Source organism: Schistocerca americana, chromosome 1 (genome assembly GCF_021461395.2).
Source record: "Schistocerca americana isolate TAMUIC-IGC-003095 chromosome 1, iqSchAmer2.1, whole genome shotgun sequence".
Classification (NCBI taxonomy): domain Eukaryota; kingdom Metazoa; phylum Arthropoda; class Insecta; order Orthoptera; family Acrididae; genus Schistocerca; species Schistocerca americana.
In genome coordinates this window covers 110,067,410-110,080,435 of record NC_060119.1, presented here as the reverse complement: position 1 = coordinate 110,080,435, position 13,026 = coordinate 110,067,410, and positions in this window count along the sequence as shown.

Sequence of the window (13,026 nt, the reverse complement as noted above, 5' to 3'; positions counted from 1 at the left end):
GGAACCACGCGACTGCTACGGTCGCAGGTTCGAATCCTGCTTCGGACATGGATGTGTGTAATGTCCTTAGGCTATTTAGGTTTAAGTAGTTCTAAGTTCTAGGGGACTGATGACCTCAGATGTTAAGTCTCGTAGTGCTCAGAGCCATTTAAACCATTTTAGAACGAATATGGTTTTCCGTTTTTCTGTCATATTTATTCTTAAATTGTTTAGTGATTCTCCAAGCTCTACAGTTGTTACGAACCGTCCTTCTACCCTCAGTACTACTACATGAAAAGTTGATGCCTGATTACGTGAAAACGTGAGAAGTGCTATAGAAAGCGGGCTTTCAAAAATGCCTCTAATACTGTTGTTTTTGTTCAATCAAATATTATGATTTTAGCCGCCCATAGATCTGCATGGCTCTCTCAATGACTGACATCAAGGACATCAAGCCCAACTATCCAGTATTGCTTTATCGAAGCAATTATCTGTGCTATATAACTAAGAAGGTAAGCAATTCTCTTTGGATTTCTATGGGGACGCAATACACTTGAAGTAATAATAAATCTTGTGAATGGCCCACTCCACATCTATTGGTAAATGATCTGCAGCTGTCTTTACAGCATTATTCACTATGTGCGTTGCACATCCTACATCAGTTATGCCATGACCAAGTCAGCCTTTTAATTTGTGGAAAATACTATTTTCCCCTATTCGAAACCCAGCGACGTGGCGCAGTGAGTAGTACAGTGGTTTCGCATTCGGGAGGACCACGGTTCAATGCCGCGTCCGGCTATCCTGATTTAGGTTTTCCGTGATTTTCCTAAATCGCTTCAGGAAAATGCCGGTATGGTTCCTTTGACAGGGTACTGCCGACTTCCTTCCCCATCCTTCCCTAATCCGATGAGACCGATGATCTTGCTGTTTGGTCTCTTCCCACAAGTCAACTCAACCCAGCCCTCTTCGAAGCCGTCCACCAAAGCTTATGTTGGCAATGTCCGGCATTATCCTATAAACTTATCGTTCAAATATTTCTTGAGACAGTTATCCTATACATAGTTGCGTACAATGTCTGCAGTTTTACCAAGCTGCTATTTACAATGCAGAATTTAAATACAAATGCCTGCAAGAAAAAAGACGTAGCGAACAAAAACGAGGAAGATTTTAGTGCTTTCGTGCTTAGATGCATCAGAGTGAACAGTATTGTAGTGTACTTTGCACAGTTCACGCTGCATTTCATCAAGACAGTGTGGAGCACGAAGGTTAACAACAATGGCTTTCCGTTGTATTCGAAGCATTTCTGAATAGTTTTAGACGCATAATCACTTGAACGACACCTATAGTTCCCTTGTAGCAAATGGAAGTCCCATGCGGCTTCCGCTTCAGGCAAATTAAGTTCGTGCTCGTCTGCAAATTGTCTAAAGAATCCCGTTAAAGTTCTCGAAGACGTGGTGCTATTGTCTGTCAAATTGAGCCTGGCCTTTCTCAGATGATTCTCTGTGCCGACTTCGCTCCATGCGCAATAGAATACTCGTCACCACATTTCGTGCTACAGACATCGTCGTGTGTTCGACCTCTCTTTTTTTAAAAGAAAATCAGTGGTAATGTATGAGAATTTGTTTGCCTAAATTTGATTTAATAAAAAAACTGGGTTATACCACGCTGTTCATAACATTGGATTGTGCGGGCGTTACTTACCTCTTCCGAATTTCCGAATTGAAACTGGAGTGAAGTTTCGGAGTTGAGGTTCTGTTAATCGCTTTTTACTTGCTGAAGGCGAGAAACCAGTATAATATGCTCTAGAATGTCTAAGGTATATGATGAAGGTTGTATGAATCGTACAAATTTTTGCAAGTGGGTAGAGCAGTTCAAAACTGGTTGCGACTCAGTGACAGACGAACACTATTCGGGCCGACCAGTTGCAGTTTCAACTCCCTAACTTGAAAGTCGAATTGATGATATTATTTGTGCCGACCGCCGTGTGACTGTGGAAATGATAGTTGATAAGATTCAAGTTAGTACTGGTACAGCTTATAACATTATCTGTAACAAGCTTAAGTACCGCTAAACATGTGCAAGATGTGTCCCAAAGGACGCTGCTACACAAGAAAACAAGGTTGAGAGTGCGCACAGAGCTAAAGGAATTTCAAACTTAGGTTCACTATTCTGAGCCAGGATCAAAAAGACAAAGGATGGAGTGGAGTCACACCAACTCACCCGTCAAGAAAAAATTCAAAACCCAAGCATCAGCAGGAAAAATCATTTGACGGTGTTTTGGGATGCTGAAGGTCCAGTGTTTTGTGATTATCTCGAAGAGCAGCGTACAATGAACAGCGAACACTACTTGGATTTGCTTTTAAATAAGGTGAAGCCAGCCATGAGAGACAGACGTTGTGGATCTCAGAGGAGGTGTGATTATCCAGCAAGACAACGCACGTCCTCATATTGCTCAACTAAGCCCGTGAGACCATTGACCAAATGGGCTGGTTCAAATGGTTCAAATGGCTCTGAGCCCTATGGGACTCAACTGCTGTGGTCATCAGTCCCCTAGAACTTAGAACTACTTAAACCTAACTAACCTAAGGACATCACACACATCCATGCCCGAGGCAGGATTCGAACCTGCGACCGTAGCAGTCGCACGATTCCGGACTGCGCGCCTAGAACCGCGAGACCACCGCGGCCGGCCCAAATGGGCTGGGAACTACTGCCTCATCCCCGTTACAGTCCTGATTTAGAACCTAGTGATTCCCATTTGTTTGGTGCACTGAAGGACACATTACGTCGTAAAAGGTTCCAGGACAACGAGGACGTGAGAAAGGTTGAGGCAAAGTGGTTCAAACATCAAGATAAAGAGTTCTTCGCAGCCGGAATAAAATAGTTTGTAGCCCTTTGGAACAAGTGTATAAATGTTCAAGGGGATTATGTTGAAAACTAGAATAAGTATTCTTTTGCAAAAACAAACGCATTTTGCTCCAGACCAAATTCTCTCTTTAATTATTGAATGCTTTTTGCTACAGACCAAATTCTCTCTTTAATTATTGAATGACCCTCGTAGATTAGGAATACGAAATTGAAACGAAGTATAGATACTTTTACAGTGCTAGAAGTATAAAAATTTGTATTTTGAAACCTCACGTGACCGAGAATTTTATTTTATTTCTATAAACCAGAGCAATTGGGCGTACTGGCAGTACCCGATAGGGACAATGGGAATGGACCCTAAATATCAGAACTGTCCCAAGCAAATCGGGACATCTTATCACTTTGTCTTCTTGATTAAAGACTTCAAATTAGTATTCGCTGATATCTCTGTGTGTATATTTTACCATTTATTTCAAATCTCGAGACTACCATTACTTTCATTTGTTCACTGATTTCACTTTATTGACTCGTTTACGTCTGTCTTTCATTAATTTCACGCTTTGGATTCATTACAACCCCTTGAACAAAATACTCTCCTCTTTCTGTTTAACATCTGTAAGAATACTCACTTCATAATTTATGTCGTTAGAATTTTCTATTTCATTAAAAACTTGTGGTTGTTCTGTTTCCGCTACGCTTCCTTCCCGCAGCGACTCCATTGTTAATATGCTAGACACTGCCATCGGTTGAAATTTTTTGCCTACTGCTACCACTTACAGATTATCGGTGTCTAAATGGCAGGCTCAGGTCATAATTAACTGCTATCCTAGGTTGCCATTTACAACATCGCCTTCGGGATTTACTATTTGATTATCCTGCTTAATTAAGAAATGTGACTGCGAGTGCATCGGGCTAGCCAGTGCAGTGTTACAATCAATATGCTCGACGTACACTCAGTTGTGCATGTTTCCAGAATTCTAATATCGAAATTTTCGACAACTGTTGCTTATTGACATGATAAAGGGAAGGTTTACGCAGGCGACATCCTCCGATACACTTTCCTACCACAAAGCATGACTATACGACAAAATATAATCATACGGCAAACGGTAATAACAATGATAATAAAAAGAAGAAGAATAACACATTCATGAACACATGCATTTAGTCTATATTTCTAATCGTGCACAGGCAATATTGCTACTATAGTGAAAGATACTGTGCAGCTAATAAAATCTGTTATGCAACTGCGATGGCTAAAAGATTTTCGTGAAGTGAAAAGTTGTCTTTTAATGAATTTATGTCGTAGGAAAATTAGAAATATTTACTGAGATACTACACTTTACAATGGGTATTCGACATTTGTTGAACTGTTGCCTTGTTGCCGTGGACGTCGCACATGGTGCCACATTTACATGTCGTCATACAGTGCAATATATTTCTTCTTCCTCCTTAATTTATCGCCAAGGCTAGCTAATACGACAAGCTATTCTTTTATTCCAGCTACCAAGTTCTCATATCATGTTTTCAAACACATATACACTGTCACATCGCCAGCCGGCTACAGACTACTTCTGCTATATGCTGATACAATAAATAAAGTCTCTGGCCAACACGTGCAGTTTTCTTACACAATTAATATATACGTATACACAATTTTTTGTTTTTCTCACTATACATTTTACTTTTTTTGTGTTGGTTAAATTTTGAGGAAATGTCTCACAAAAATAATAATATTTGTAACTGCAGCTTTACTCAGAAATAAAATCAAAATGTTTGCTTGAACAGTTTCCTAAGTCGCTAACATATGGGTTCACTTATTACATCTGTGGAACAATGTCGTATATATAAAATTCATTAAACTAAGTTATTAATAAATAAACCAAAGGAAATTATTCTGTGTCTTTATCTTCTGAAAGAGCATGCCTTAGATGTATGTTAATGTCTCTATGTAACTGCTGCATTACACGACGTATTAAGTATGTTAATTAATTAATTCAGTAATCGCACAGAAGGATTCTATTTCTTGATTTTCGTTCGCCGTATAAGGAATACGTACATTACTCAGTTTTCTTCTGACTTTATTATTATCAGTTATAGATAAGCTGTTGATTTGATACAAGGAATTACGGTATGTTGCAACACATGTATTTACGAATACAAACCTGTGTTATTATATTGGTGCTTAGTAGAAATTCTTATTTTAAAACCTGAATGAGCAATTTATCATATATTACATTGTATATGGCGCCTGAGTTCGTATTTGTTTTTGTATGTTAGTTGCCGTTCTTTGGTTAAGACAGTGAGGAAAGCAATCTACTCTCTTTTATTTCCTTAAATATTGTTTATAGATACAACAAATGATAAATAAACTAGCTTTTTGTAACTGAACTGGTAATTCGACTAGCTAGACAATATTTGTACATTTCCCTAATTTGTTCAATTCTCTAATACATATGTTAGTTGCATGCAATGTATGCTGTTAATTCACCTCTCGAAGTTCATGAGCGTTAAACCCCGCACTGTGTCGCATCCTTCCTTATAGAACTTATCATAATAATTGATCAGCAGCACTTCGTTGACGCCTCGCAAGTAAACCGGGTTTGTAGCGGACGGAGTATGGTCATCAGTGTGTATAATGACAGCCGCTCTGGAGTTGCTAAAAATAACTCATTCCCTGAAGGCTTATCTATTATCATTAATAATTAATGTTGACTTAATTATTAAGTGGCTACCCATGTAGTGGAGGACTTATTTGTGACAGGTACTCCTCTGATCTCACACCTTTATAGCCTCTCTGTCTCCACCCATTATAATCACAAAGCATTTAATGAATGTAGCCAGTTGAATTCTTTAGTCCTCGATGTGGGAATAGTGCTCATTATCACAGTACTTAATAATGAAAACATCCACACCTGAAATGTATATTAGAATACACGAGAAAATTTACGAATTCATGGAAGTCATTATATAGCACCTTCAGCTAGATTATTAGGCAACATCTTAGTCCAGTAACGCAGTTACAAAAAAGGCCCTTTGCTTGCAAAACATGAGGTACTAGATTTTATTTTTTTATCTTGTTCATATAATTGAGGGTATATAGGATCCAAGTTTTCAACCTTCAAAACCATCGGGACAACATTTTGTGATCAAGAAACCAAGAAATTTTGTCACTTTTCCAGGTTTTCGTCTGCTGCTCGGAAACTATGCATCTACTGAAAATGTTACCATTACTAATATGAAAGAGCATGAGCTACTTAAATGTCAAAATCGTTCCAGCCGTTTGGCCGCAATCAGTTGTCAAATTTCATTCATTTTTAACCAAGGTGGCTAAAATTTGACTCCAAGAACTATAACTCAAACAGATTACTCCAATGAAAACTGTCCAGTTACCAAAGTTGCAAACATGAAATTTCATGTTACAAAAGCATCTGCTTTTTCAGTTTTAGACACTATTAAGTGTTCATACCCCCGAAAGCCAAGTTAATACCATTTTGCTGTTTTTTGTGAGTCAAAGTTATTCAATGAAATAAAATTTCCAGTAGGAAGATATAAATCTGTCCCACCTTTGGGTGTAGAGATATCCATAAATCTCCCTCGACTGAGGAGGTGTTTTATGCGGACGCAGTTTGGCAGCTGGTGATGCGGTTAAAACGAAACAGAAAAGACTGGAAACGGTACTACAGTCCGGTAAGGATAGGGAAATCGCCGCAAATCGTAAGTTATTAACTGATCTGGCTGAAGCTGAAGTGCGCAGTGCTTGGCAGAAGAAGTACAATAACCCTATCAGAAGACGTACGATCATCCAAAACGGATTAGATCCCTGTACCATCAACGTCGAATCTTTGATCATACAAGAAAGTATTTAATTCTAATAAATACTGGTTTCACTGTGCCCAGGAAAAAGATGCTAATTAAGAGGAACTTAAAAGACGTGTCTATGCAGAGCGAAATATTGTCCATGAAGTGATGAAACTTGAATTAATACTCTTATTGTGGTAGCTGAAAAGTTAGGTGATGACTGGGCTCGCGAAGTATTTGAGCGTATCCGTGATGAGGCCCTCTGTGATAAAGGTGCTAAATATCCTAGGTTTTGTCAGAGGGATTTTTACCGGCCGATCAGACGTGGAGGAAAACAAGGTAGTCCTAGATCCATACAGTCAGTGAAGCTATGGAAATTATTTCTTCCTACAGCGAACAATCAGAATAATTTCATTCTACTTTGCAGGAGTTACAGGAGCAAATTACGAATGGCTGGAAGGCAGATGAAAGGTCCATAAAAACCCCACTGTCCCGGAAGTATAGTGAAGGAATAGTGATAGCCATTAAGAAAGAGCGCAATAGTGTGAAGAATTCTGTGCTATATCACCACGAACATGCGAGCAATATGTGCATTTAAGAGCTTCAAGCAGGGATATAAATGCAACAGACAGTAACAAATTGAATGATTGGGTGATAAAACATACACCTTTTCCAAAATGAAGTGTATGTTTGTAAATAAGCAATGAAGTAATTGGTGACGAACTAGTAAACTGTCGTGAGGCATTAGTAGAAAGAATTAAGGGGACCAATATAATTAAAGGAGGTAACTTTAAGAATGGAACATCAAGGTTATAACACTAAATTCTGCGCTTCGACTCCCAAGACTGGGAAGAACAGGATTACTACTGTAAGTAGGCTGTTTAGGTTTTCTTATTGGTAACGCCACGTAGCGCTCTGTATCAAAATCACTGGCTGTGCTGTGTGCAGTCTGTGGCTAGTTTGCATTGTTGTCTCACATTGTAGTGTTGGGCAGTTGGTTGTTAACAGCGCGTAGCGTTGCGCAGTTGGAGGTGAGCCGCCAGCAGTGGTGGATGTGGGGAGAGAGATGGCGGAGTTTTGAAATTTGTAAGACTGGATGTCATGAACTGCTATGTATATTATGATTTTTCAACACTATTAAGGTAAATACATTGTTTGTTCTCTATTAAAATCTTTCATTTGCTAACTATGCCTATCAGTAGTTAGTGCCTTCCGTAGTTTGAATCTTTTATTTAGCTGGCAGTAGTGGCGCTCGCTGTATTCCAGTAGTTCGAGTAACGAAGATTTTTGTGAGGTAAGTGATTTGTGAAAGGTATAGGTTAATGTTAGTCAGAGCCACTCTTTTGTAGGGATTATTGAAAGTCAGATTGCGTTGCGCTAAAAATATTGGGTGTCAGTTTAAGGACAGTCATGTCTAATTGTTCAAAGGGGACGTTTCTTATGGCGACGCTTAGCCGAGGATACCTCACTGGAATCTTCAGATTTTTTTTTCTTGTAGTTTGTGTAATTAGTGTAGCTATTATTTATTGCTAGCGCGTAATTGTAAAGAGAATCTCCTTTGTAGTTGCTTTTTGTTGTGGCATGCTTGTAGATTTGCACCAAGTATTTCGCAGCTGCGCTTGCAATTAACTAGATATTATTTTCAGTGCTATCTTAATGTGTTCTCTTATTTTTGCTCTTCAAATTGTGTTTTTCTGTGTTATCGTGTGAAATATTGTGACAATAATGGCGTGTGAAAAACGTAATACTAGGCTCCAAAGTAAACTGAGACATGACAGTGAAGACGAAAGCAGTGTGTTAACGCCACCGTGTAATGAATTAACTAATGTTCAAAGTAGCAATTAGGTAATTGTGCATAGGGAAATGGAGCGGGCTGCAAATAATGGTGTAGGCAGTGATACAATTAGTGAACAGGGAGGCATTATCGATCGATCGGTCGGCAACAACTTGCCTCAGGAATCCGAAAGGACAGGACACAATCTCACAAATACTGTAGATTCAGGTTTTGGGTCCTCACCGTTTTCTCAAATAAGACACATTTTCTGCTTGTCAAAATGTGAATGTTGCCGGTGCAAATTCATTGCCGAAAAGCACTCAGGAACCTGTTTCAGACACCAGTGCATTGTTATTCCAATTAATACAACAAATGGTACAAACACAGCAAAAGCTTCGAAAGTTAGACACAATGGAAAAATATCTTCAAAAGTTAGACACAATTGAACAAAATCTTCAAAAGTTAGACACAATGGAACAACACGAGAGACAAACACAGCAACAGTTAGACGCAATGGAACAAAATCTTCACACCACGCTTGAACAAACACGTAAAGATTTAACTACTGAGTTACATAAAATCGAATCGAAATGTAAAAAGTCTGCAATGACATAAAAACACAAATTTGTGAGCATTTCCAACCTATTTTTTTGCGTCATGAAAATGCATTACAGAATCACGAAGCAGCCATAAAAGAACTGCAAACTATTGTTCATGAAAATCATGAGACCTTGCAAGCTAAAATTGACTCAGTTGCATCTACCGATTCGGTTACGCAACTTGCAAAAACTCAGGAAAACGTAAAGGACACAGTAGATACTCTGAAAATTGGTTCAGAAAGACACATGGAGGAAATTAGTTCATTATCAGAGAAATTAGTTGAACTTTTGGATCAGCTAAATAATTTATCTACGAAGGTAGATGATAATCTGAATGACACAAAACCAGTAGTCTTTAATGACACAGAAGAGTGCGAACAAATTAGGAAATTCAAGCAAAATCAGAATCAAATAAATACGCAACACCAAAGAGAAATCCGGGAAGTACAAGATCAGCTGACACAGGTAATACAAGAATTATGTATTTCAGAGGCCACTCGCGCTCCAATACGGGAAGAGGGACATAGAAATACGGAACAGCCACAAAATAATAACTCAGGGCATTTCGGAAATTATGAAAGAAATTGGCAAGGTACACCGAATTTTGAGAAGGAACCGCCGAAACGACGTAACAATGACCGACATGCGACTCGCCGACATGATGATTTTGAATATAAGCTGTGCATTACTACACGTAAATTCAAAACATTTAAGAATTCTGGCAACGACATTCATCCACAAGCATGGCTCCATCAATTCTCTCATTGTTTTCTTCCCAACTGGTCATTAGAGCACAGATTAGAATTTATGTGTGGCTATTTAGAGAATGAACCAGCTGTAAGAATGCGATCAGTCATTCACGACTGCCACAGTGAAGGAGAATTTTACAATGCCTTCCTCTCAGCATATTGGTCTCAAGCTACACAAGACCGAGTAAAACATAGCATCATAATGATGAAACATTTCGAACAATCTGAATTTTCCAGTCTTGTGAAATATTTTGAAGACACGTTGCACAAGAATCAGTACCTGTCAAACCCATACAGCCCCTCAGAACTCATCCGCATTTGCTTAATCGAATTACCTGAACATTTACGACATATTAGGCAGGACGTTGCAAAGACGACATTGAAGCTTTTCAGGGACTCTTACAAGAATTAGAAATTGACACTGACAATCGCGGAACGCGGAAACAGGAACACAAGAATTACAGGTCACATCTGTCGCAATTCCGCGATGAAAGAAATAATAACCGGACACGACAAGGCTATTCCCACAACACAAATCGTGACCAAAACAGACACCACCCGTATGACAACCGTTGGCAGAGTAGTAATAATTACAGGGAAAGATCACCTCTCTGCGGTAGTGACTATCACAGAGACAATCAGAGAAACAGACGATTTGGGAACCAAAATAATTATTATCAAGGGCGACACAATAGCTTTAGACGCAACGGTCCGGCGCACAGTTACGATTCAGGGAGAAATTCTCTACCACGTGACGGACAAGGGAGAAACTACGGATTCTACCGACATGACGACAGACGATATATTCGTAACGACAGACCTGAATTGCATCAGAACTGGCGGGATTTAAACAGGGCAGGGCCTTCTCGGCAAGGTGAATTTGTAGAAGTTAGGTCTCCTAATCCCAATAACGACGCACGCCAACAAAGAGTTAGCAGACAATGACTCGCACCGCAGGCAGCCACGTGCGCCGGCTGGCTCAGAGAAAAATAACATAGACGCTAACATTGTGAAAAATTCCAGTATTCTTTACCGACGTATGCCGCATGATAATTGCATTGAAGTTGCAACTCTGCGAACTAGGAAGAGTAAAGGATTGCACCACATTTCACATGTAAAACCGTTTATTTAGAGATAATCTGATTTTTAACTTAGTCTTTGCTATAAAATTTTTCGCTTTACATTACAAGTATGCTTTGTCAGACTTAGAATTTGTTGACATGCAACAATGTTTGAAGTTAAATATCCAGTCAAGAACCAAGAGAACTTATTTGAACAGAAATTACGAATGCATTGTTATAGTGAACAGATGACACAGTGTTGTTATTTGTACATTCTTGCTTGTTAGTTGCACGATCATGTAACGACTATAAGGCTCACATGCTTAGAACATATACCGGCACTGCTAATGAGATTTTCATGCAACATTTTGGTTTACTTGAAAAGAGATTCTTTATTTGAAGTACTTTCTGTGGGATTAAGGATGACTTAGCACTTGGTTTCTTTGACAGCTACACAATTATATCACGACGCTACTAATGTGTGACACAATTTACATTGTTGCTTTTTTGCTGTATCTGCTTTATATCTGCACAGTTTTTCTGAATTCTTCTGGAAAGTAAAACATGTTTAATAGTAACTTTGTGGTATAGCTACAATAAGACAGCCTTTTTTTTGTTTTGTAGCACAACAATACGTTACAGTGTAGTACTTTCTTGATCATGGTACTGTACGTAATAACTACGATATCTATACGCAAAGCATTTCACTTTTGTTTATCATGAGGTAAGTACATTGGCTTCTGCAGAACTTAGCTTTCGGTGGAAAATAACTACAACACTTCCACAGAGATTATCTTACAGCAAGATGCACATTTAGCGCTACAGGACATGTATTTGAGTGATTAATTTTGTACTTAAATCATTTATTTTTAAAGATATTTGAAGTACAATGATACAAAGGTTTTCCGTGATACATTTCATTCCATTGCTGTAATCTGTAACACCTGAGGATATAATTACATTAATCCTCAGGGGGTACACGCTTACTTTGTGTACCATGTGTGTGGCAAGCACAAGGAGCCCTAGCTAATATGGTATTTGCTTATACAACTTTACACATCGCTACCATATTTCTCCAACACAAAATACACAGCTACCTGATCATTTAACTCAGAGAGACAAACATTTATTTTACTACATCAGTGACAGATGTTTACATAATTACACCATTGGATAACTTCACCCTTACGAAATTGTATTTTGTCTGTACTTTGTGAACTGTTCATATCTTTTCGGAACCATTGTGATACTATGAAAGCTTTGAATGATGTATTTGGTAAGGGGTCATGATTTTTCAAGTGCGTTGGAGGTAGATGACACTATTGAAATGAGCAGAGAATTTTTTTTTATTTTTTGACATTATTGCAGAAAGCTACACCTTTTTTGAGATTTCGCTGAGGTTTTATGATGTTATGATGACGATGTGTTTTGCGCTGTTGCGGTATGTTTATGATCAATAAGCTGATGCTATATGAGGAATTTGATTATGCTATGTATTTATTATGATGAAATATTGAAGAAGTGTCGACGAATATGTATATGTGTAATAAGGTAAGGAATAATGAGTAGTGGTTAGGGACTCTGACTTGTGAAAAAGTATGTTGGAAACCAAGAATCATACTTTAAGAGTTATGAAATGTGTCTAAATGCGTGAATGTATCACAATGCCGACGAATATTTTTTGGACACTGTTATATTTATACGATTTTGTTTCTACAGATTTGCAACGCAAATTCTCGAACTGTGAAATTATTATATGAGACTGTCACTGTAGTGCAAACTGGTGTTGTAAATATTCCGGTAACAAAGTTAAGTGACCATCTGCACGTAATGCGTCGTGGGCACCCAGCTGCGCGAGTCGCCTGGAAAAAAGCATTAGTGTGTACCTTTCAGAGGCACAGGTGGAGAAAAAAAAAAGAGGCCATTATCCTCGCTATTAACATTCCTTTGTAGAAAGCATCGCAAATACGAGACACTCAAAATTGAAAACATATGATTACACTGTGGAGATCTTAATTTATGATATTTACTGAGATGCCTAATGAAATGATGAGAAACGCTTTACATTTATTGTCTTTCTAGTTGAGAGATTCTTTTGCCTTTGGAGACGCCATTTGCCTAGTGAATGACGTTTCATGCATTTCTCTATATAGGCTATATATATTTGCTCATTTCGTTTAATATCTAGTTTCTAG